The sequence below is a fragment of the Phocoena phocoena genome, chromosome 6, assembly GCF_963924675.1.
Source record: "Phocoena phocoena chromosome 6, mPhoPho1.1, whole genome shotgun sequence".
Classification (NCBI taxonomy): domain Eukaryota; kingdom Metazoa; phylum Chordata; class Mammalia; order Artiodactyla; family Phocoenidae; genus Phocoena; species Phocoena phocoena.
The window spans coordinates 85643665-85670125 of record NC_089224.1 but is presented as its reverse complement, the minus strand read 5'-3'; positions in this window follow the sequence as shown (position 1 = coordinate 85670125).

The window sequence follows — 26461 nt, the reverse complement described above, 5'->3', positions numbered from 1 at the left end:
AACAAAAATAAAAGTAGGGAGTTGGATGGAGAGAGATGGGTTGTTGGTCTCTTGTTTATTAATAGTTTGGGTGATTGGTGTATTAGTTATTTGCTGCATAACAAATTGGCACAGATCTCAAAGGCTTAAAACAAAAATTTTTTCTATTACTGACCTGCGGTTACTGAGTTGGCCAAAAAGTGCCTTCGGTCTTTAAGTAAAAATAAAAGACACATTTTTCATTTTCACCAAGAACTTTATTGAATAACGTATTCACCCTTTTGTTCCACTACCTTCTGCCATTTTTCAGGCAACTTCGTAATTCCATCTTCCCAAAACTTTGTATCTTTCTGAGCAAAGAACTATCCCAGGTATCTTTTATAGTCTTCCAGGGAATTGGAATTTTTTCCATTAAGAGAATTTTGTAAAGACCTAAATAAATGGAAATCCGAAGGTGCAGTGTCTGATGCATACAGCGGATGAATCAGATCTTCCCAGCCAAGCTGTGACAGCTTTTGCCTGGTCATCAAAGAAACATGCTGTCTTGCTTTACCCTGATGGAAGATTATGCATTCTCTGTTGACTAATTCTGGATGCTTTTCGTCGAGTACTGCTTGCAGTTGGTCTAATTGGGAGCAGTACTTGTTGGAATTAATTGTTTGGTTTTCCAGAAGGAGCTCATGACAGAGGGTTCCCTTCCAATCCCACCATATACACATCACCTTCTTTGGGTGAAGACCAGCCTTTGGTGTGGTTGGTGGTGGTTCATTTCACTTGCCCCACAGTCTCTTCCATTCCACATTACTGTACAATATCCACTTTTCATCGCCCATCACAATTTGTTTTTTTTGTTTTTTTTTTTGCGGTACGCGGGCCTCTCACTGCTGTGGCCTCTCCCGTTGCGGAGCACAGGCTCCGGACGCGCAGGCTCAGCGGCCATGGCTCACAGGCCTAGCCGCTCCACGGCATGTGGGATCTTCCCGGACCGGGGCACGAACCCGCGTCCCCTGCATCGGCAGGCGGACTCTCAACCACTGCGCCACCAGGGAAGCCCCACAATTTGTTTTAAAAACATTTTCAGACTTCTCTGGTGGTGCAGTGGTTATGAGTCTGCCTGCCAATGCAGGGACACGGGTTCGAGCCCTGGTCTGGGAAGATCCCACATGCCGCAGAGCCACAACTACTGAGCCTGCATGTCTGGATCCTGTGCTCCGCAAAGGGAGAGGCCACGACAGTGAGAACCCCGTGCACCACGACGAAGAGTGGCCCCCGCTCGCCGCAACTGGAGAAAGCCCTCGCACAGAAACGAAGACCCAACACAGCCAAAAATAAATAAATAAATAAATAAAATTAAAAAACCCCGGAAAACAAACAGAACGTTTTCATTCCATTTCAGTAGAGAATCACATGTGGAAATACAGTCAAGAATGTTTTTTTCGCTTAACTTATGTGGAGCCCAAACATCAAAGTGATTAACGTAACCAAGCTGGTGCAGATGATTTTCAGTTCTTGATTAGGATATTTTGAGTATGTCGGCTGTCACCTGCGTGGTATAATGTTGATTGTTCTCAGTTAATGTCTTGATTTGATCTCTATCAACTTCAACTGGTCTACCCGACCAGGGAGCATCATCCAGTGAGAAATCTGCAGCATGAAACTTTGCAAACCACTTTTGACACGTTCAATCAGTCACAGCACCTCCCCCATACACTACAGAAATCTTTTTTTGCATTTCGGTTGCATTTTTACCTTTCTTAAAATAATAAAGCATAATATGTCAAAAATGTTGCTTTTTTCCTTCCATCTTCTATATTAAAATGGCTACACAAAAATTCACCAATTTTGATCTTTTTTTAAATGCACGCTGATATGACAGCTGTCACATACAGTCTAACAAAATTGTTTCGAATGAAGTCAAAGACAACTAAGTGCTACCAGAGCCATCTTACGGAAAAAAAACCGAACGAACCTTTTGGCCAACCCAGTACTTTCCAGAGGCATTGCCATATTCTCTAGAAGCAAACCTTGATGCTACAGATTTTCCTCCTTTGAGGTTATGGAGGATGAATTTCTGACTTACTTAAAAAGTTTTCCCCCCAAAAAAGCCTGACCCAGTGGGAAAAGTAGCCAGAGGAATCTAGTTTCATTGTTCCAAATTTGAGGACCTTGTCTCCTGGCAGAAGTGAATCAAAGGGTTTAGGGGAGGGAAATGAATCTGTCAGATGACTGATCATTGAATATGACAGTTTTCCAAGGACATCTCTTAGGGTTTCCAAAGCTCCTGTCCCTGCTGGGACTACACTGACTCTCAGAACCTGTGTTGTGATTGTTGATGGTTATGTGATGATGCACTTTTGCCTTTGCTTTCATCTGGGTTGGAGGGAGCCATGTCGACCCAGTAATTTCCATCTAAAAAAATTCCAGGGACTGGTGTTCCTCCTCCTGTCTCTCCAGGCATGCTGGACATCTCCCTATATCACTCTTCTAGGATCATGCCTAAGACTTGCATGTGGCCCTGCTTCAGCATTCTCAGTCCATAACATCAGCCCCAACTACATCTGGATCTGGACTTAATACAGGGGCTGATATTGATTTGTCTATTTATAGTGGATCTTCCTACTTCTTGCCTTTTTTCTGGGAACAAAACCACTAAAACAGCTTATCTTTGTTCTCGTTCCTTTTTGGAAGGAAATTGTGTGTTCTTTGGCAATATTCGTGGCGTCTTACTACCAAGGATCTCAGATAATTTACTGATCTGGGCAGGGTGACTGTTCTCTCTGACTTGGGTATACTACAGTCTTGTCTGCCCACTGATATGCTCTCCTACTTTGGGGCAAGTAGCATCCTCTTTCTCAGCCACTGAAACTACATTATTTGTTTTGCTTCTTCCTTAGAGCCTGCAGTTTAGGTATCTCACTGGCATAGGCTGCTTCCTCTGACTTCTCAGTTGCCACCCAGAACCTAGAAAGCTGCTGGGTCCCCAGCAGGTCCACTCTGTGGATGAGACTTAGAGAGCCAAGAAACCATTTGGAGGCTAGGTGCAGTGCAGTGGACTGGTCTGAGGCTGCAGCAGGGCTGGAGCTCTGTGTCCAAATGAAGATGTGTGTTATCAGGAAGCTGCTCTTTAAAGCATGGCTGTCCTATATCTTGGGCAATCAGCATGCTTAGTGATGTGTAGCATTCCTTGCTGAAGCCTGTGGACTACACAGATATCCATTTAACTCATTGTGATTTCCCAAGTTACTAGTTACTACCAAATCTCTCAATTATTGTTAAGGAGACCCAGGGTATTTGTCCTCAAGTTTTTCCCACGATGCTTTGACCACAGTAGAAATGCCTAATACCATCCCCACTAACTCCTTTCTGATGTACAAACTGTGCTTAAAGATGTCCCCCTTCTTTGATGAGGCTTAACTGGGCAAACCTGAGTGCTTGATATCTGCTTGAGAGAGAAGAGATCAGCCAGGAGGGATTGTTTGCAGTTGACTTCAGCAGGATTGAAACTGACTGTAGAGTGGAAGTGGAGACTGGTACTGGTACTGGTAGTGGTGGTGGTGGTAGTGTAGGGAGAGTAAGTGATGGTGTATAACAGTCAAAGGAATCACTGGGATTCATGGGATGGGCTCTGAATGGTATACTGTTTATATCCTAAGAGAGGGTGTAGTCAGGGAAAAAGATGAAGTCCAGAGACATAGTGAGGTCTGGAAGGGTAAGTAAGAGTCCAGGATCTCAGTGTGTCCTGGTGGAAGAGAAGAAAAAGCAAGTGGTGGGGGTGAAAGTCCATTGCAAATGTGAAATTCAGTAGCAAAAATTACAGTGCTGAAAGAGAATACCCAGAGGTAAGGGTGAGATCAAGGAAAGTGGTCGGGTTCAGAGGCAAAAAATGCTCAGGTAACAGAGAGGAACCCAGAGTTGAGGGTAAGAAAAGGGGAGAATGGAGGGAGTCAGGGTCTAATATGGCTAAGAGGACTCTCAGGGCAAAGATGAGACAGCTGGTGGAAGGGGCAATAAAAGATAGCTAAAAATGAAAAGAGCTGCACAGCAAGGGGTACCCCCCAGGGCGGAGAAGTTGAGGCTCTCAGTGAGAGTAGAAAAAAAAGGGCATCAGAATGTAGAGGGCAAATGTCAGTGAGGCCTCTGATGGTAGGGACGAGGTCAGTGATAGAGGTGAAAGCCATGATGTAGGGGTGGAGGCCAAAGCATAATAAAGGTAGAAAGAGAAAAAGTGAGAACATGAGGGAGAAGAGGACAGAGCCAAGATGGAATGTGGTGAGGGACAATGGGCCTCTGTAGGTACAATCTGCCAGAGGTTTTCAAATAAAATAATGTTAGGGCAGCCACAGAGAGACAGGTAATTGAGTCCCATTGGGAAACAGTGAGAAAGCAGAGACAAATTCTAGAGATATCTCAGATACAGGAACTGCTAACTAGTGTCTCAGAGAATCTGGAGATAGGCTAGAGGCCAGATATGAACATGACACAGTCACAGAATCTCTGGAGGGAGAGAGGACATAGAGGGAGAAACATCTTCACAGGTCCTCCTGCAGCTCATCCTTGGCAGCTGGAAATGCATACAACTCACAGTAGGTGTCTTGACAATATCTAGCCTTTCCAGGGTGCTTATACAGGGTGCTGCAGGAGACAGAAAATAGAAGCTACAGTCAGAGGTAAAGGGGAGAAAAATCCCTGAAAAGCCTGGCAGGCATAGTAGCACCTAATGCATAATATCCCAACACATTCCCCTGTATCCTTGACTTTACAGTAGACATTTCACTCTCACTCGATGGCTTTTTTAAGCATTCTTTACCTATGTGTTCTCCACTCTCATCCACCCTAGACTCCTCAGGGATCCTGGAATGGCATAGACCATGCTAAAAAGGATGAAGAATAAAGAAGTAAAAGAGGTGAATCACCTTTTCTGAACGGTAGGCATGTTCATTGTCAACACAGTTACTCCCTGGCAAACTCTCCAAGCTGGGAAACCAGGAGACTGTGTTGCATATGGTAGAGGTAGGAGTCAAAACATCTTCTGTGAGCTGCATATAACAGCCCTTTGGGAAAGACTATCGAGTGACTAGATTCTAAGAGCTCCAAGAATAAGTACACAATGTCAAGTAACGAATGGAAATAATGAAAACTCTCACACATGTATGTTTTCTTGATATCATTTACCAAGGGCCTTTACACAAATTATCTCATGTGACTTCTACAAACACCAAGCTGAACAAATAATATTTCAAAGGATGAATCTCAGGTTTAGTGCAATTAAACTACTGTCCATAGCAGAGTCTAGAATTCCTGCCTCCAAAACCAACCAAGATTCTTTCTTTCACACGTGCTTCATTCTCAGTTCCTTCATTCTTTCATTCCCCATGTGTGAGAAGAGCCCTAATAAGAGACGTGTCCCTTTTGGGGTCACTGCTCTCTTAGGGGCACTTACTCTAGCAACTGACACTTACAGGTGCAGGTGGTACATGCCCTCCAGTGTTGGTGAGACTGTATTGCCTTGGGACAGGCATGTTGAAAAAGCAGAACCTTATGTAGCAATGCACTCTTTTCTTTATCTTCTTGTCTCTGCAGTCATGCTGAAAATCAAGAAAGGAAGGGGCACAGGGCCCAATTCTTCATCCCCTCTTTCTAACCTACCTGTAGAGCTTCATTTTTATGAATAATGAATTCTTTGTCCTTTGCCTTTTATTAATTTTTAAAGTCATAAATTACTTTCTATTGTTTTAATGATTGAATAATGCAAGAAAATAGCTTTCTGGAGGGGGGCACTCAATTGATTTTTGATCACCAGTCCTCTTTTGAATAGGGCACAGAACCTCATTCCTATAGGTACAGGTATGTTCTAATAGGATGCTACTCCCTGAGATCAGAGCTTAGATGATAGCCTTTAAAAGGTTCACCATTACTCTCCAGATCAGGCCTAAGAGAAAGAAAAGGCTTGACCCAGAGTTGCTTGATATGAGAAAGGGGCCAGTGAACAAGTGTTGACAAACTCTCTCCTCCTGTGGGTATCCTGAATTTCCTAAATATGGTAGTACATAGCCAGTGGATCGTTGTGTTCAGAATTTTATTCTGGAGCCCTCTGACCCACATAGATGGTCTGTGAGATTTAAACATTACACTAATGTCTGCTTTGCCCAACCTATTCCCATATATTATGATCTTTTCTTTCCTGAGAGTTTATCCAAAAGGTACTTCTCTGGGCCAACAAAGACCAGAAAATTAGGAGTTAGAACAAAAGAAAATAGTGAATCTCTACTCTAAGCTGGTCCTAGGGGTCTCTTACCTCATTGCTGTCCAGATGTCTCATAATAATAATTAATACCATTTAATTGGATATATAGAGAGAAGAAATAGAGGGAAGGGGGAAGAAGCAATGTTTATATACTAAGAACTTTCCAGACTGATTTTAAAAATTATCGTTAGTTTTAAGAGGCACAATGAATTAAAAAAAAAAATCTATTGCTAGACCATTATAGTGGAACCAAAGCACAGGAAAGCAAAGGAAAAAACTGTAAAGCAGCTGTAACAGAGGAAACCAGAGACAGTGTGTAATCTCTTCAAAAAACGAAAAGTGGTTTTTCAATTAAAATCATTTAACAATCAAAACTACCTTTCAAGAATGAAGGGTGAATTCTGGAAAACTGACAGTAATGGTGGCAGAGTTTATGAATCCCCACATTAAATAAAGAGAGGTGAATCTGATTTTAAAAACAGTCGTAATTGCATGACAGCATTCCCCACCAACAGAGGTGACAAAGCATTATGATGAGTTCCCAAATACAAGAAATAGGACAAAGTACCAAGAGCCATGAGCTTACACGTGCTATCCATGCCTGTACTAGAAGAAGCAGAGGGAAGCTGCCGAGCCCCTGATAGTCCTGAGAACAAGTAAAACACAAGTCAACAAGTATTCACTGGAAAGCAAAGCAACTGCTTACAGTGATAGGAAACTGATCTAATCACAGTGACAGGCAGTGGAAGTTTATAAAAGCAAAGGTAAATAGTATTACTATGAATAGATAGAACTTACCCAACAAAAGGGTAATTGATTTTTGTCTAAGTGGAAAATTTAATAAATAAATGACATATGAAAAATATGATCCATGGAAATTTTCCTGAATGAGAACAAAAGACAAACTTACAGATCAAATGGTGCCTGTATATAAGGAAAATTGTGAAGGAATAAATACCATTTAGGCAGAAGTGATTTCATTACTGAACTTGATTAATTAAGAAGTAACTTTTCAGGCAACCAGGCAAAAGAACAACTAGCTTATTAGGGGAAAATCAGAAATCCAATCACCAACACTTAACTAGAGCCAGACTTTAAAATTTCTCAGGAAAGTGTGTCTTAATAATATTATTCTCAATCAAGTTGTTATTCTAGTGTGAAGACAAAGAGCAAGTATTTAGATAAAATAACTAAGAACTATAACTTTGTGTTCTTATCTTTTAAAAAATATACTGGAATGTGAAATTCAGCTAAACAAGTGTTTTACCAAGTCACATACCCCAGAAAGAGAATATCTATGATGAAAAAATAGGAATGATTAAGGAGCATGCAATATTGTAAAGATATTGCCAAATACTTCTGTAAATTCAATGTAATCTCAACCAAATTTCCATCAGGTTGTGTATGTGCATTCACAGCAGCATTATTCACAATAGTCAAAAACAGCTAAATATTGAAACAATCAGTTGATGAATGGATAAAGAAAAAGTGGTATTTCTTTACAGTGATACATTATTCAGCAATAAAAAGCAATGAAGTGCCGAGGCATGCCACAACATGGCTGAACCTTGAGCACATCATGCTAAGTGAAAGAAGCCATTCACAAAAGATCAAGATCAACCTAAGATCAACTTAAAAGACCAACTTAAAAGATTAAGTTCAAAAGATCACATAGTATATGATTTCACTTAAATGAAATGCCCAGAATATGCAAATCCATAGAAACAGAAAGTAGATTAGTGGTTGCCTAGGGCTAAAGGTGATGGGAGGATGGGGTGTCATTGCTAAAATATACAGAGATTTCCTTTTGGAGTGATGAAATTGTTTTGAAATTCTATAGTGGTACTATTTTAATGACCTGTGACTATACCAAAACAAAAACCTTAATTGTTTACTTTAAAAGGTGAATTTTATGGTATGTGAATTATATCTCAATTTTTAAAATGTTGAGAAAACATACTCATTACAAGTATATGTGAAAAAGTGGGATGGGATAGATAATAAAGTTGGCTGGCTACTCTTGATTTTTTTGCCTAATTTCATATTTTTTTTTAAAGCACAAGTCAAAATAGAGTGTTCTAATAATAATTTCTGCTTCCTGGACCTTATAAAGAGCTCAATAAGCAGAAGAAGGAAAATATTCTGCAATTTATTGAATTCAAAGTTTTTATAGTGTTGGTAAATCTCTATAAATATTACTTTATGCTTCAACAAAAAGTAACACCTGTAAAGACTTTGAAGGCTATTTTCAAATAATATTTTTTCTGTTGTTTATTTGTTAGTCAAGACATTTTAGAGAATTCTCTGATGGTCCAGTCGTTAGGACTCTGTGCTCTCACTGCTGAGGGCACGAGTTCAATCCCTGGTCAGGGAACTAAGATTCCATAAGCTGAGTGGCACAGCCAAAAGAAACAAAACAAAACAAAACAAGACACAAAAATTCTATATGAGTCATAGGTCCAGTAAAAGATACTATAGTAAAGAGACTATATATGGACAGTAACTACAGTCAGAGTAACCACCAGATTAAGTTCAAAGAAACAAAAAATATACATTAAATATGCATTAAATAATTGATAGTTATGTTTTAAATTTTCATTATTTCTTCCCTTTAAAATTCCTATATTGATACCATTCATTATTATTCCCTACTTAAAGAAAGTGATATTAATTCTCTAAGCAAATATGAAAATTCAAAAAGAGTACAAAGGGCAAAATAAAAATAAACCATCAAAACAATAGAAAACAGAAACCAATGTTACTTCTTACTACACAAAGAAATATATATATATATATATATATATATATATATATAGTGCTATGTAGATAGTGCTATGTAGAAATTTCAGATAGTTTAGTAACTGGGTTTTTTACTTACCAGTTTAGAATTTCAATATTCTTCTACAACCCAGTCGTTAATGGCTGAATAGGGTCCAATAGCAATGCTTTTGCCAAAGGCATTGGGACTGCTTTTAATCTTTAATACTATAAATATTTGTGCGGAGTAAATCTTTGCACATTTATCCTTGTGCAGATATCTTATTTTCTTAAGATACATTCCATAAGAGAAATTTCTATATTAAAGGACATATATATTGGCAGGTCATTTTATAAATATTTTCAAATAAACAACTCCAAGTTATATAGTCATGGAAATAGTTTATTAGTTTGTCAGTTTCTGGAATTCTTGAAAACGCAGTTAATTACCATGTTTTAAAAATAAATATTCTCATGTAAATTACCGTATCTTACTTCATCATAAATTAAATACAGATCTCATTTTGTATTTATGTAATAACATAATATTTACCAACATATATTATTATGTAACTATTTCTCTTCTTGCTAATTGCCTGCTTACATATTTTGTTTGATTTTTACTGGTGTTTTTCTTATAGAATATTAGAACTAGAAGGAAACTTAGATACATTTACTTCATCATCTTTCATGGATTCACAGAGAAAGTTATTCTCTTTCAATTATAAATAAGAATTCATTACTAAATAATTTAATATTTCAATAACCTTAACTCACCATTTTGAAACTTTATGGAATAAATCTTTACTCTTTATCAAAAAGTTGTGCTCCTCCAAAATATTCTAGTCTCCTGCAGTTAGCTGGGGCCATATGTTTAATTCTGGCCAATGTACTGAGGGGAGAAGTGATGACTCCAGTTTAAAGCATGTTAGAGCCAGTGCACAACCCTCTAGTTTTTATTTCCCCTGTTGTGGGAAAATGGTAGTCTCTTGTTGGTGAAAGGTAGAAACCTGGATTGCTGAGCAATAACATCGAAAACTTGATCTAAGAGAGTTTCTCACTTCTTTTTGAATGTTCAGCCTGAATACAAAGTAAATTTTTATTGTATTACACCAATACTGTTTTGTGGTTGGTAGTTGCCACAGTCTAATCTAACCTAATCTCTAAATTAAGAGAGTATTTCCTAATGATTTTGGCTAATAAATCACAATGACCGTGCATACCATTTTAGCTTGAATAATGTGTCCATTGAGAGCAAATCATTGTAGCCTGGGCTAGTTGCCATTCCAATGGGCCAGATATTGGATATGTACCTTGTCTTGTGGAGGTGAAGGTAATCACCTAATAGAGCCTAGAATGGTTCCTCCCAGGAGAGAACAGTCTTGTTATTAGAAGGACAATGGTCTAATACTGATAATGAATAGGCAGTAACAGCAAATGACTACTGTTTATATCCTCTAAATACTCTTCCTGATTGTTAGGGGCTGAATTGTGCCCCTGAAAATTTATATGTTGTAGTCCTAACCCACAGCACCTCAGAATGTGACTGTATTTGAGGATAGGGTCTTTAAAGAAATGATTAAGTTAACATGAACCCATATTAGGATGGGCCTTAATCCAAACTTACAGGTGTCCCCATGAGAAGAGGAAATTTGGACACACCAAGAGACAACAGGAATGTGCTCACACAGAGAAAGGGTCATGTGAGGACACAGTGAGAAGACAGTCATTTGCAAGCCAGAGAGAGAGGCCTCAGGAGAACCCAGATCTGCAGACACCTTGACTTTGGACCTCTAGCCTCCAGAACTATGAAAAAAATAAATTTCTGTTGTTCAAGCCACCCAATTGGGGGAATTTTGCTATGGCAGCCTGAGCAGACTAATACACTCATACTTACAAATAAAATTTCCCTAAATAACCTAATGCTACTTTCCCAAAATGCAACCCAAAACACACTACGCCCTCTTCAAAGTAGGAACCCAAATATCATCCATTCATTGGATCAGTTCCAAGTCAGGAACTCTAGTTAACATGTATTTCTCTGATCAGTTTCAAGTGCTACCTCCTTAGGATCCAGAACCTATAGCTAACTTGTAAGATTTACAGGGAAATTCTAATAATCACTAATCAGCATTAACAAACAGCATTGCTTTGAAATACATAAAGCAAAATACCTTTAGCATATATAAATAAATTCACTGACATGCAGTAGTTATGGGAACCTTTTTTTTTTTTAAATCAGTTTACTGTATTTATTTATTTATTGGTTGTGTTGGGTCTTCGTTGCTGTGTACGGGCTTTTTCTAGTTGCGGTGAGCAGGGGCTACTCTCCGTTGCGGTGCACGGGCTTCTCATTGTGGTGCCTTCTCTTGCTGCAGAGCACAGGCTCTAGGCATGCAGGCTTCAGTAGTTGCAGCACATGGGCTCAGTAGTTGTGGCTGGCAGGCTCTAGAGTACAGGCTCAGTAGTTGTGACACACGGGCGTAGTTTCTTTGCAGCATGTGGGATCTTCCCAGACCAGGGATCAAACTCGTGTCCCCTGAGTTGGCAGGCGGATTCTTAACCACTGCACCACCAGGGAAGTCCAGCTATGGGAATTTTTAACGCATCTCTTTGAAGAATAAAATAGGCAGAAGTGTAGGTGATTATAAATTACATAATCTGTATTATATATGTTACGATATATGTATTAAGACGTGTTTAATTTGGGATGACATAATTAAGAGATATGTAAGACATGTACTAAATTATGAACATTTCCAATACAATGTATTTCAGGAATTGATCACTCATTAAAACAGAGCTTGCCAGTCCTTCAGATGGGTTACAGATGTGTTCAAATATTGATTTCCCTCAGCCCACTGTGCAGGTTGGTGAACAGCCTCATCTCTGTTAATCTTTATGTGGCATACAATCATTGGAATTTACTATATATGCCACAACATGAAAATTATTGCAAAAGAATACATAGAAAACCTCAGTAAATTCCAAATGAGTAATTGTTCAGGTTGCATTTTCTAACTGGGGTATAATAAAAATTGAAATGGCCATATTTTCTCAATCCTTAAGTCTATACATTTTCACATTTTAAATTTTCTGAAATTACAGTCACTTTTAAGAAGTTGAAGCTGTTGGGCAGAGAGTAAGTTATAATGTAGTGGTCAGTTCTTGTGTATCTGTGAATTAGACATAGCTTGGAAATAAATTTAACATGGTTATCTTTTCAATTTAGGTATCTGTAATAGTAATGTAACTGGATGTTAAAATGTGACTTCATCTCAGTTTCACTTATGCCTCCAAGAAAAAAATACACCAACTTTTCTAAGAATTCCAAAGTGAGGTACACGGTCACCAAATTAGGGATAATAATGAAGATTCTGAAAAACTAGTTTGGGGAGACTTAAGTAGTCACCAATATCTAGCTTATGAAATACATGGAGAAGCTGAGAGGGGGCTTTTTGAAGGACTGCCAGAGTACAGACAATGCCTATGGACTAGGATGGGAAATGCTTTTCTCTTACCACAAAGTCAGAGAAAAGGTGTTCAGAGAGATCACTCTAAGAACATAATATGTTTATGTTGAAGCATGGGGTGTAGGCATGAGCGTCTAAAAGAACTGAATTCTGATTTAAGTCTGAGAAATGTAAAGAGCTGGTGACTCCATTTGGTTAGCCTACGGCAAGGGGATATGTAAGTCTGTAATGGGGAAGCTTGACAGTCAAGAGTTCGTTGGGGCAAAGGAGGCATGGGTGTTTCCCTTTGGCCAGATCTAAGCCATGTAAGGGAGAGAATTATACTGAATGTCTTAGATAGTGTCCAGTAGAACCCCTTAGAGGGATGAGGCTGCCTCAGCAGCAAGAAACTGGAGATGAACTATCAATGCCCAGGGGCTGAGAAAATGGCTTAGGCAACCAATTGGAGGAGATGGGTTCACCTCATGGTGAGTGGAGGATGGACAGGGTGCTAAAGAATCCATCACCCAACATAGATCGAGTTGACTTTAAACATCTGATAAACTCAGAGAAGCCAATGCTAAACCACCTCAACAAAACTGGAAGAGTAAGACCCTATCTATTGTTACCTCCTTCTCTTAGGCCAAATTCAACCTTAAAAGAGCCACCAGAGTAGATGACATGATATGAGTCCACTATATCCCTTTTCATTTCCAGGGGTCTGTCTGTTTTGTTTTGTTTGTTTGTTTGCTATTCAAAACTGCTTTGTAGGTTTACATATTATTAGTAGGCACGAGGCAGGATGTAAAGGTTGGTAGTTCTTGTCTTCTTTCTTTTTCTTTTTTTGGTTGTGCTGCACGGCATGCAGGGATCTTAGTGCCCTGACCAGGGATTGAACCTGTGTCTCCTGCAGTGGAAGCACGGAGTCTTAACCACTGCACCACCAGGGAAGTCCCTCAAGGGGTCTGTTTTAGGCATGCTTCAGGAGGGGGATGAAATAAACTTTAAATTAATTTTAAATGTGGATAACATTGGAATGGGTGTTATTTTTTAAATTTACTTTGTTGAAGTATAATTGATTCATGATGTTGTACAGCAAAGTGATTCAGCTATACATATATCAACATTCTTTTTCATATTCTTTTTCATTATGGTTTATCACATGATATTAAATATAGTTCCCTGTGCTATATAGTAGGACCTTCTTGTTTATCCATTCTATATATAATAGTTTGCATCTGCTAATCCCAGACTCCCAATCCATTCCTCCCCCCCCACCCCCTTGGCAATCACAAAGCTATTCTCTATGTCTCCAAGTCTGCTTTGTAGATAAGTTCATTTGTGTCATATTTTAGATTCCTCATATAAGTGATATCATATGGTATTTGTCTTTTTCTGACATAGTTCACTTAGTATGATAATCTCTAGGTCCATCCATGTTGCTGCAAATGACATTTCATTCTTTTTTACGGCTGAGTAGTATTGTATTTTATATAAGTACCACATCTTCTTTATCCACTCATCTGTCGATGGACATTTAGTTTGTTTCCATGTCTTGGCTATTGTGAATAGAACTGCTATGAACATAGGGTATGTGTATCTTTTTGAATTATAGTTTTGTGCAGATATATGCCCAGGAGTGGGATTGCTGGATCATATGGTAACTATTTTTAGTTTTTTAAGGAACCTCCATACTGTTTTCCATAGAGCCTGCACCAATTTAAATTCCCACCAACAACAGTGTAGGAGATTTCCTTTTTCTCCACACCCTCTCCAGCATTTGTTATTTGTAAACTTTTAATGATGGCCATTCTGACCGGTGTGAGGTGATACCTCATTGTAGTTTTGACTTGCATTGCTCTAATAATTAGTGGTGTTGAGCATCTTTTTCATGTGCCTTTTGGCATCTGTATGTCTTCTTTAGAGAAATGTCCATTTAGGTTTTCTGCCCATCTTTCAATTGGGTTGTTTGATTTTTTTCTTATTGAGTTGTATGACCTGTTTGTATATTTTGGAAATTAATCCCTGTCAGTCACATCATTTGCAAATATTTTCTCCCAGTCCATAGATTGTCTTTTCATTTTGTTTATGGTTTCTTTTGCTGCACAAAAGCTTGTAAGTGTGATTGGGTCCCATTTGTTTATTTTTGCTTTAATTTCTATTGCCTTGGGAGATTGACCTAAGAAAACTTTGGTACAATTTGTGTCAGAGAATGTTTTGCTTATGTTCTCTTCTAGGACTTTTAAGGTGTCATGTCTTATATGTAAATCTTTAATCCATTTTGAGTTTATTTTTGTGTATGGTGTGAGGGTGTGTTCTAACTTCATTGATTTACATGCAGCTGTCCAACTTTCCCAACACCACTTGCTGAAGGGACTATCTTTTCTCCATTGTATATTCTTGCCTCCTTTGTCGAAGACTAGCTGACTAAAATACTGATGTGTGGGTTTATTTTGGGGCTCTCTATTCTGTTCCATTAAACTATATATCTGTTTTTGTGCCAGTACCATGCTGTTTTGACTACTATAGCTTTGTAGTATTGTCTGCAGTCTGGGAGAGTTATACCTCCTGCTTTGTTCTTTTTCCTCAGGGTTGCTTTGGAAAGTCTGGGTCTTTTATGGTTCCATATATATTTTAGGATTATTTGTTCTAGTTCTGGATAATTTGAGGGGGATCATATTAAATCTGTAGATTGCTTTGAGTACTAAGGCTATTTTAACAATATTAATTCTTCCAATCCAAGAGCGTGGAATATCTTCCCATTTCTTGGAATCATCTTCAATTTCCTTTATTAATGTTTTATAGTTCCCAGCTTATGTCTTTCACCTCCTTGGTCAGGTTTATTCCTAAGTATTTTTTTAATGTAATTTTAAAAGGGATTGTTTTATTTACATTCCCTTTCTGATATTTCATTGTTAGTATAAAGAAATGGAACTGATTTCTGTATGTTAATCTTGTATTCTGCTACCTTGCTGAATTTGTTTATCAGTTCTAGAAGTTTTTGTGTGGAGGGTTTTCTATATAGAGTATAGAAAGGTTTTCTATATAGAGAGAGTATAGGGTTTTCTATATACAGTATCATGTCATCTATATATAATGACAATTTTATCTCTTCAGAATGATTTTTTTTTGAACTAAGCATTTTGTCAATAGAACTATTTTTAATTGCCTAAAAGATTTAAAAGGCATGGAGCTTGCCTTAGATTTTATTGAAGAGGTAGGGTATAATACTCCTCTAGAGAATGATTTGAAAAGGTGAAAGGGATGCATAAAAATAAAATTGTTTTGACTGTACCCTTGAGTACACTGGCTCTTCCAATGTAGTAGATACATTTCTGATGTTAAATTAGCAATACGTGCATGTGGATTTAAAACCACTTAAATTTGAATACCTTAATTTCACTTTAAAATGTCTTTTGAAATATTTTACTAATATAGCATTGAAATGAAGAAAATATTTTGTGTAAAGATTGCCTGTTCAATGTCATGATTTAGGGAAATCTGCTTATGTGATAATATGCATAGCCCTGATAAAAATCTCATAAAGGACTCAAAAGACTCTTCAGTCAGGGAATGTAAGAAGAATTAGATTCAAACCTAGATTATGAATCACATTTATTATCAATATTTTTCCTACAAAATATTCATAATTAAATTGATAGTGCATCTTACAATTATTGACATTTGAGAACTGATGAAATATGTTGGTAAAAACTTTTTTTAAAAAAATGTATACCACTTGTAAATAAGTTTCATTAAACAGTAAATCAAAAGTACACAGATTATTAGAAATTAGTAATAATAACAACAATAAATACCAAAACAGGAAGATTGTAGCTGTAGAGGATGCTTTTATTATTAATAAGAAAGAAAAAAGAACTTGAATTTCAGCATACAGTTTAAGGTATCAAGAAGGGGAAAATAAAACAAGCAAAAAGTAAGTTAAAAATAAAAGAAGTTAAATAAAGATGAAAAGAAGTTAAAGAATAAAAAGAACTATAGTGGATACAGTTAGCTAAGAGTTCTACCTTCAAGAAAACCAGTAGCATAGGGTAGCCTCTCACCTGCTTAATCTATCAAAGATGATAAGAAAAAAAACCCCACAAAAATTCAAAGTTAGGAATGAAAGTAGCAGTTTAACTAGAGATTTGGTAGCTATTTAAAAGTAAGAGAATAAAAAAAAAAAAAAAGAATATAAATAACTCCATACTAATAAACATGAACATATTCAACTACTTGTAGAAAAACAAATTGATTACCAAATCAGATTCATAACTTAAAAAACAAAACTGGTTAGTAATCAATGGAAGAATTTTAAAGTGTGTCAAATTATTATCTTCAAATTAGGGACAAAGCATATTTGATCATAAATATGGTCTTTAGGTCACTTCTGTTTCCAGCCATAATGGAGTAACAATGACTCTTCTAAAAAAGTAGACAAAATATGGGGAACCATAATGTTCAGACAGCTGCACAGAAGGCAGTGCAGAACAGTGACTCCTGTGAGAAAGACACAAATCAGGTGAGCCCCATCACTGCCTCAGCTTACTTCCTGGAGAGTTTCTGGCATGCAGTGCAGGGAAAAGGAACCCAGATAGAACCTGGCAGTCTCCTTGACATGAGAAAAGTGTTAAAAATTTGGGGTGGACGAAATGGCCTCAGTTTGCTTGGCAGAGTAACAGAAAGGACAGAACTACTTGTAGAAAAAAGAACTGAACAGAAGAGAGTGAGCTCAGGAGAGTTTCCCATGAATCTTCATCTATATGAATACATCACTGTGAGCAAACTAACCAAAAGCCAGGAGGAAATAAACACTGGAAAGGCAATTTAAGGGGGTAAGGAAAAATGGCATTGGAACAATCGAATAGCCACATGTGGGGGAGAAAAGGAGGTTCCTCAATCCATACCAGATCATATACAAAAATGAAGTTTTTGATGGATCAAATCAAAAGCTAAAATGATAAAACATCTAGAAGAAAACACGAAAAATGTTACTGACCATAGTTTTGGCAGAGGATGTATGATGCAAAAGCACAAACTATAAAATAGAAATTTAAATAAATTGGACTTAATAAAAACCACCAAACAAGCAAACAAACAACAAGTTTTGCTCTTCAAAAAAACACTGTTAGAAAGATAAGGCAAGCAAAGGACTGGGAGAAAATACTTGTGAAACATATATCCAACAAAGGACTTATATTTAAAATATATCTTCAACTCAATTTTTTTTCTAAATGGGCACAAAAAGTTGAACAAATAATTTCCTATGAAAGATACAGGGATGGCCAATAAGTCTATGAAAAACGCTCAACTTCATCACTATTTGGGAAATGCAAAATTAAAACCGAAATGAAATGCCACTACCCATACACTACATATATCTTACAAGTGTTAGCAAGGACCTGACACAACTGGAATGCTCACATACTGCTGCTGGGAATCTAAAGCAGTATAACCAGTTTGGAAAACAGTTTGGCAGTTTATTTAGAAGCTATTATTTAGAAGCTTCAGTAGTACAAAAAAATTGTGATATTCATACAATAGAATACCATTATTCAGAAATAGAAAACAAAGTATGAACAACATGAATGAATCTCAAAATTACTATGCTGTGTTAAAGAAACTAGACAGAAAATAAATAATACCTAATTTCATTTATATAAAACTCTAGAAAATGCAAAGTAATCCATAATAACAGAAAACAAAGTGTTTGTTACCTGGAGAGGAGAGGGAGGGGAAGAAAACAAGAATTGCAAATGAACAGGGTGAAGCTTTTAGAGATGGTGTATGGTTATTATCTTACTTGTGGTGATGATTTCACATGTGTATACATATGTCAAAACTCTTAAACTGTGACAAAATTGAGGACCCTAGAGGGTATTATGCTAAGTAAAATATATATTTAGAGTTTTTTAAAATTTTTCCCCCAGCTTTATTGAGATATGTGACAAATTAAAATTATATATATTTAAGGTACACAATATGGTGTTTTGATATACATATACATTGTGAAATGATTACCACAGTCAAGCCAATTACTCTATCCATCACCTCACATACTTATACATTTTTGTGATAAGAACATTTAAGATCTGTTCTCTTGGCAAGTTTCAAGTATACAATGTACTATTACTAACTACAGCCATCATTCTATACATTAGATCACCAGAACTCATTCATCCTGAACAACTGAACCTTTGTACCCATTCGTGCCCTCACAAATGACTTTTGTATATTGATCTTGGATCCTGCAACCGTGCTGAACGTGTTCATTAGCTCTAGTCGTGTTTTTGTTTATTCCTTAGGATTTTCTATGTATAAGGTCACATCATCTCCCTTTCAATCTGGATGCCTTTTATTTCTTTTTCTGACCTGATTGCCCTGGCCAGAAACTCTCTTCCTGACCATAGCCATCTGATAAGCTTCATTAATTGCAGCTGATTGCTCTATCACCTCAACAATGTCCTGGGGCATCAGTTGCTTCACAGACTGGTCCAATTAAAACTGGGCTCTTTTGCAGGGATCTTTTTTTGTTTTGTTTTGTTTTTTGTTTTTTTAAACATCTTTATTGGAGTATAATTGCTTTGCAATGGTGTGTTAGTTTCTGCTTTATAACGAAATGAATCAGTTATACATATACATATGGTCCCATATCTCTTCCCTCTTGCGTCTCCCTACCTCCCACCCTCCCTATCCCACCCCTCTAGGTGGTCAGAAAGCACCGAGCTGATCTCCCTGTGCTATGCGGCTGCTTCCCACTAGCTATTTTATGTTTGGTAGTGTATATGTCCATGCCAGTCTCTCACTTTGTCACAGCTTACCCTTCCCCCTCCCCATATCTTCAAGTCCATTCTCTAGTAGGTTTGTGTCTTTATTCCCATCTTACCCCTAGGTTATTCATGACATTTTTTTTCTTAGATTCCATATATATGTGTTAGCATGTGGTATTTGTCTTTCTCTTTCTGACTTACTTCACTCTGTATGACAGACTCTAGGTCCATCCACCTCACTACAAATAATTTCGTTTCTTTTTATGGCTAATATTCCATTATATATATGTGCCACATCTTTATCCATTCATCCGATGATGGACACTTAGGTTGCTTCCATCTCCTGGCTATTGTAAATAGAGCTGCAATGAACATTTTGGTACATGACTCTTTTTGAATTATGGTTTTCTCAGGGTATATGCCCAGTAGTGGGATTGCTGGGTCATATGGTAGTTCTATTTTTAGTTTTTTTTTTTTTTTTTTTTTTTTTTAACATCTTTATTGGGGTATAATTGCTTTACAATGGTGTGTTAGTTTCTGCTTTACAACAAAGTGAATCAGCTATACATATACATATGTTCCCATATGTCTTCCCTCTTGCGTCTCCCTCCCTCCCACTCTCCCCATCCCACCCTTCCAGGCTGTCACAAAGCACCGAGCTAATATCCCTGTGCCTTGCGGCTGCTTCCCCCCAGCTATCTACCTTACTACGTTTGTTAGTGTGTATATGTCCATGACTCTCTCTCGCCCTGTCAAAACTCACCCTTCCCCCTCCCCATATCCTTAAGTCCGTTCTCCAGTAGGTCTGCGTCTTTATTCCTATCTTACCCCTAGGTTCTTCATGACATTTTTTTCCCTTAAATTCCATATATATGTGTTAGCATACGGTATTTGTCTTTTTCTTTCTGACTTACTTCACTCTGTATGACAGATTCTAGGTCTATCCATCTCATTACAAATAGCTCAATTTCATTTCTTTTTAAGGCTGAGTAATATTCCATTGTGTATATGTGCCACATCTTCTTTATCCATTCATCCGATGATGGGCGCTTAGGTTGTTTCCATGTCCTGGCTATTGTAAATAGAGCTGCAATGAACATTTTGGTACATGACTCTCTTTGAATTTTGGTTTTCTCAGGGTATATGCCAAGTAGTGGGATTGCTGGGTCATATGGTAATTCTATTTGTAGTTTTTTAAGGAACCTCCATACTGTTCTCCATAGTGGCTGAACCAATTCACATTCCCACCAGCAGTGCAAGAGTGTCCCCTTTTCTCCACACCCTCTCCAGCATTTATTGTTTCTAGATTTTTTGATGATGGCCATTCTGACTGGTGTGAGATGATATCTCATTGTAGTTTTGATTTGCATTTCTCTAATGATTAATGATGTTGAGCATTCTTTCATGTGTTTGTTGGCATTCTGTATATCTTCTTTGGAGAAATGTCTATTTAGGTCTTCTGCCCATTTTTGGATGGGGTTGTTTGTTTTTTTGTTATTGAGCTGCATGAGCTGCTTGTAAATTTTGGAGATTAATCCTTTGTCAGTTGCTTCATTTGCAAATGTTTTCTCCCATTCTGAGGGTTGTCTTTTGGTCTTGGTTATCGTTTCCTTTGCTGTGCAAAAGCTTTGAAGTTTCATTAGGTCCCATTTGTTTATTTTTGTTTTTATTTCCATTACTCTAGGAGGTGGGTCAGAAAGGATCTTGCTGTGATTTATGTCATAGAGTGTTCTTCCTATGTTTTCTTCTAAGAGTTTGATAGTTTCTGGCCTTACATTTAGGTCTTTAATCCATTTTGAGCTTATTTTTGTGTATGGTGTTAGGGAGTGATCTAATCTCATACTTTTACATGTAGCTGTCCAGTTTTCCCAGCACCATTTATTGAAGAGGCTGTCCTTTCTCCACTGTACATTCCTGCCTCCTTTATCAAAGATGAGGTGTCCATATGTGCGTGGGTTTATCTCTGGGCTTTCTATCCTGTTCCACTGATCTATCTTTCTGTTTTTGTGCCAGTACCATACTGTCTTGATTACTGTTGCTTTGTAATATAGTCTGAAGTCAGGGAGCCTTATTCCTCCAGCTCCTTTTTTCGTTCTAAAGATTGCTTTGGCTATTCGGGGTCTTTTGTGTTTCCATACAAATTGCGAAATTTTTTGTTCTAGTTCTGTGAAAAATGCCAGTGGTAGTTTGATAGGGATTGCATTGAATCTGTAGATTGCTTTGGGTAGTAGAGTCATTTTCACAATGTTGATTCTTCCCATCCAAGAACATGGTATATCTCTCCATCTATTTGTATCATCTTTAATTTCTTTCATCAGTGTCTTATAATTTTCTGCATACAGGTCTTTCGTATCCTTAGGTAGGTTTATTCCTAGATATTTTATTCTTTTTGTTGCAATGGTAAATGGGAGTGTTTTCTTGATTTCACTTTCAGATTTTTCATCATTAGTATATAGGAATGCCAGAGATTTCTGTGCATTAATTTTGTATCCTGCTACTTTACCAAATTCATTGATTAGCTCTAGTAGTTTTCTGGTAGCATCTTTAGGATTCTCTATGTATAGTATCATGTCATCTGCAAACAGTGACAGCTTTACTTCTTCTTTTCCGATTTGGATTCCTTTTATTTCCTTTTCTTCTCTGATTGCTGTGGCTAAAACTTCCAAAACTATGTTGAATAAGAGTGGTGAGAGTGGGCAACCTTGTCTTGTTCCTGATCTTAGTGGAAATGCTTTCAGTTTTTCACCATTGAGGATGATGTTTGCTGTGGGCTTGTCATATATGGCTTTTATTATGTTTAGGAAAGTTCCCTCTATGCCTACTTTCTGGAGGGTTTTTATCATAAATGGGTGTTGAATTTTGTCGAAAGCTTTCTCTGCATCTATTGAGATGATCATATGGTTTTTCTCCTTCAATTTGTTAATATGGTTTATCACATTGATAGATTTGCGTATATTGAAGAATCCTTGCATTCCTGGAATAAACCCCACTTGATCATGGTGTATGATCCTTTTAATGTGCTGTTGGATTCTGTTTGCTAGTATTTTGTTGAGGATTTTTGCATCTATGTTCATCAGTGATATTGGCCTGTAGTTTTCTTTCTTTGTGACATCCTTGTCTGGTTTTGGTATCAAGGTGATGGTGGCTTCGTAGAAGGAATTTGGGAGTGTTCCTCCCTCTGCTATATTTTGGAAGAGTTTGAGAAGGATAGGTGTTAGCTCTTCTCTAAACGTTTGATAGAATTCACCTGTGAAGCCATCTGGTCCTGGGCTTTTGTTTGTTGGAAGGTTTTTAATCACAGTTTCAATTTCAGTGCTTGTGATTGGTCTGTTCATATTTTCTATTTCTTCCTGATTCAGTCTTGGCAGGTTGTGCATTTCTAAGAATTTGTCCATTTCTTCCAGATTGTCCATTTTATTGGCATAGAGTTGCTTGTAGTAATCTCTCATGATTTTTTTTATTTCTGCAGTGTCAGTTGTTACTTCTCCTTTTTCATTTCTAATTCTATTGATTTGAGTCTTCTCCCTTTTTTTCTTGATGAGTCTGGCTAGTGGTTTATCTATTTTGTTTATCTTCTCAAAGAACCAGCTTTTAGTTTTATTGATCTTTGCTATTGTTTCCTTCATTTCTTTTTCATTTATTTCTGATCTGATTTTTATGATTTCTTTCCTTCTGCTAGCTTTGGGGTTTTTTTGTTCTTCTTTCTCTAATTGCTTGAGGTGCAAGGTTAGGTTGTTTATTCGAGATGTTTCCTGCTTCTTAAGGTGGGCTTGTATTGCTATAAACTTCCCCCTTAGGACTGCTTTTGCTGCATCCCATAGGTTTTGGGTCGTTGTGTCTCCATTGTCATTTGTTTCTAGGTATTTTTTTATTTCCTCTTTGATTTCTTCAGTGATCACTTCATTATTAAGTAGTGTATTGTTTAGCCTCCATGTGTTTGTATTTTTTACAGATCTTTTCCTGTAATTGATATCTAGTCTCATGGCGTTGTGGTCGGAAAAGATACTTGATACAATTTCAGTTTTCTTAAATTTACCAAGGCTTGATTTGTGACCCAAGATATGATCTATCCTGGAGAATGTTCCATGAGCACTTGAGAAAAATGTGTATTCTGTTGTTTTTGGATGGAGTGTCCTATAAATATCAATTAAGTCCATCTTGTTTAATGTATCATTTAAAGCTTGTGTTTCCTTATTTATTTTCATTTTGGATGATCTGTCCATGGGTGAAAGTGGGGTGTTAAAGTCCCCTACTATGAATGTGTTACTGTTGATCTCCCCTTTTATGGTTGTTAGTATTTGCCTTATGTATTGAGGTGCTCCTATGTTGGGTGCATAAATATTTACAATTGTTATATCTTCTTCTTGGATCGATCCCTTGATCATTATGTAGTGTCCTTCTTTGTCCCTTTTAATAGTCCTTATTTTAAAGTCTATTTTGTCTGATATGAGAATTGCTACTCCAGCTTTCTTTTGGTTTCCATTTGCATGGAATATCTTTTTCCATCCCCTTACTTTCAGTCTGTATGTGTCTCTAGTTCTGAAGTGGGTCTCTTGTAGACAGCATATATAAGGGTCTTGTTTTTGTATCCATTCAGCCAATCTGTGTCTTTTGGTGGGAGCATTTAGTCCATTTACATTTAAGGTAATTATCGATATGTATGTTCCTATTTCCATTTTATATATTGTTTTGGGTTCGCTACTATAGGTCATTTCCTTCTCTTGTGTTTCGTGTCTAGAGAAGTTCCTTTAGCATTTGTTGTAAAGCTGGTTTGGTGGTGCTGAACTCTCTCAGCTTTTGCTTGTCTGTAAAGGTTTTAATTTCTCCATCAAATGTGAATGAGATCCTTGCTGGGTAGAGTAGTCTTGGTTGCAGGCTATTCTCCTTCATCACTTTCAGTATGTCCTGCCACTCCCTTCTGGCTTGTAGGGTTTCTGCTGAGAGATCAGCTGTTAACCTTATGGGGATTCCCTTGTGTGTTATTTGTTGTTTTTCCCTTGCTGCTTTTAATATGCTTTCTTTGTATTTAATTTTTGACAGTTTGATTAATATGTGTCTTGGCGTGTTTCTCCTTGTATTTATCCTGTATGGGACCCTCTGTGCTTCCTGGACTTGATTAACTATTTCCTTTCCCATATTAGGGAAGTTTTCAACTATAATCTCTTCAAATATTTTCTCAGTCCCTTTCTTTCTTTCTTCTTCTTCTGGAACCCCTATAATTCGAATGTTGGTGCGTTTCATGTTGTCCCAGAGGTCTCTGAGACTGTCCTCAGTTCTTTTCATTCTTTTTTCTTTATTCTGCTCTGCAGTAGTTATTTCCACTACTTTATCTTCCAGGTCACTTATCCGTTCTTCTGCCTCAGTTATTCTGCTATTGATCCTATCTAGAGTGATTTTAATTTCATTTATTGCATTGTTCATCGTTGCTTGTTTCGTCTTTAGTTCTTGTAGGTCCTTGTTAACTGTTTCTTGCATTTTGTCCATTCTACTTCCAAGATTTTGGATCATCCTTACTATCATTATTCTGAATTCTTTTTCAGGTAGATTGCCTATTTCCTCTTCATTTGTTAGGTCTGGTGGGTTTTTATCTTGCTCCTTCATCTGCTGTGTGTTTTTCTGTCTTCTCATTTTGCTTACTGTGTTTGGGGTCTCCTTTTTGCAGGCTGCAGGTTCGTAGTTCCCGTTGTTTTTGATGTCTGTCTCCAGTGGCTAAGGTTGTTTCAGTGGGTTGTGTAGGCTTCCTGGTGGAGGGGACTAGTGCCTGTGTTGTGCTGGATGAGGCTGGATCTTGTCTCTCTAGTGGGCAGGTTCACGTCTGGTGGTGTGTTTTGGGGTGTCTGTGGCCTTATTATGATTTTAGGCAGCCTCTCTGCTAATGGGTGGGGTTGTGTTCCTGTTTTGCTAGTTGTTTGGCATAGGTTGTCCAGCACTGTGGCTTGCTGGTCGTTGAGTGAAGCTGGGTGCTGGTGTTAAGATGGAGGTCTCTGGGATATTTCCACCGTTTAATATTATGTGGAGCTGGGAGGTCTCTTGTTGACCAGTGTCCTGAAGTTGGCTCTCCTACCTCAGAGGCAGAGCCCTGACTCCTGGCTGGAGCACCAAGAGCCTTTCATCCACACAGCTCAGAATAAAAGGGAGAAAAAGTAGGGAGAATTAGTAGAAGTATGAGTAAAGAAAGAGGGAAAGGAGGAAAGGAAGGAAGGAAGAAAGAAGCAAAGAAGGAAAGAAAGGAGGGAGGGAGGGAGGGAGGAAGGAAGGAAGGAGGGAAAGAAGGAAAAAAAAGACAGAAAGAAAGATGATACAGTAAAAATAAAATAAAGTATAATATAGTTATTGAATTAAAAAATATTTAGAAAAAAAAAAAGGGATGGATAGAACCTGAGGACAAATGTTGGAAGCAAAGCTATACAGAGAAAATCTTACACAGAAGCATACACATACACCTTCACAAAAAGAGGTAAAGGGGGAAAAATCATAGATCCTGCTCCCTGAGACCACCTCCTCAATTTGGGGTGATTCGTTGTCTAAAGGAGGGAGGGAAGGAAGGAAAGAAAGAAAGAACGAAGGTAAAGTATAATAAAGTTATTACAATTAAACTTAATTATTAAGAAAAGGAATTTTTAAAAAAAAGTCATGGACGGATAGAGCCCTAGGACAAATGGTGGAAGCTAGAGTATACAGACTAGATGTCACACAGAAGCATACACGTACACATTCACAAAAAGAGGAAAAGGGAAAAAAATCATAGATCTCGCTCCTAAATTCCACCTCTTCAATTTGGGATCATTCCTTGTCTATTCAGGTATTCCACAGATGCAGGGTATATCAAGTTGATTGTGGAGCTTTAATCCGCTGCTTCTGTGGCTGCTGGGAGAGATTTCCCTTTCTCTTCTTTGTTCTCACAGCTCACAGGAGCTCAGCTTTGGATTTGGCCCTGCCTCTGCGTGTAGGTCGCTGGAGGGCGTCTGTTTTTTCGCTCAGACACGACGGGGTTAAAGGAGCCGCTGATTCGGGGCCTCCGGCTCACTCAGGCCGGGGGTTGGGGGATGGCGGAAGGAGGGGCACTGCGTGCGGGGCGGGCCTGCGGCGGCAGAGGCAGCGTGACGTTGCGGCAGAGGCCGGCGTGACGTTGCACCAGCCTGAGGCCCGCCGTGCGCTGTCCCGGGGAAGTTGTCCCTGGATCCCGGGAACCTGGCAGTGGCGGGCTGCACAGGCTCCGCGGGAGAGGGGTGTGGAGAGTGACCTGTGCTCGCACACAG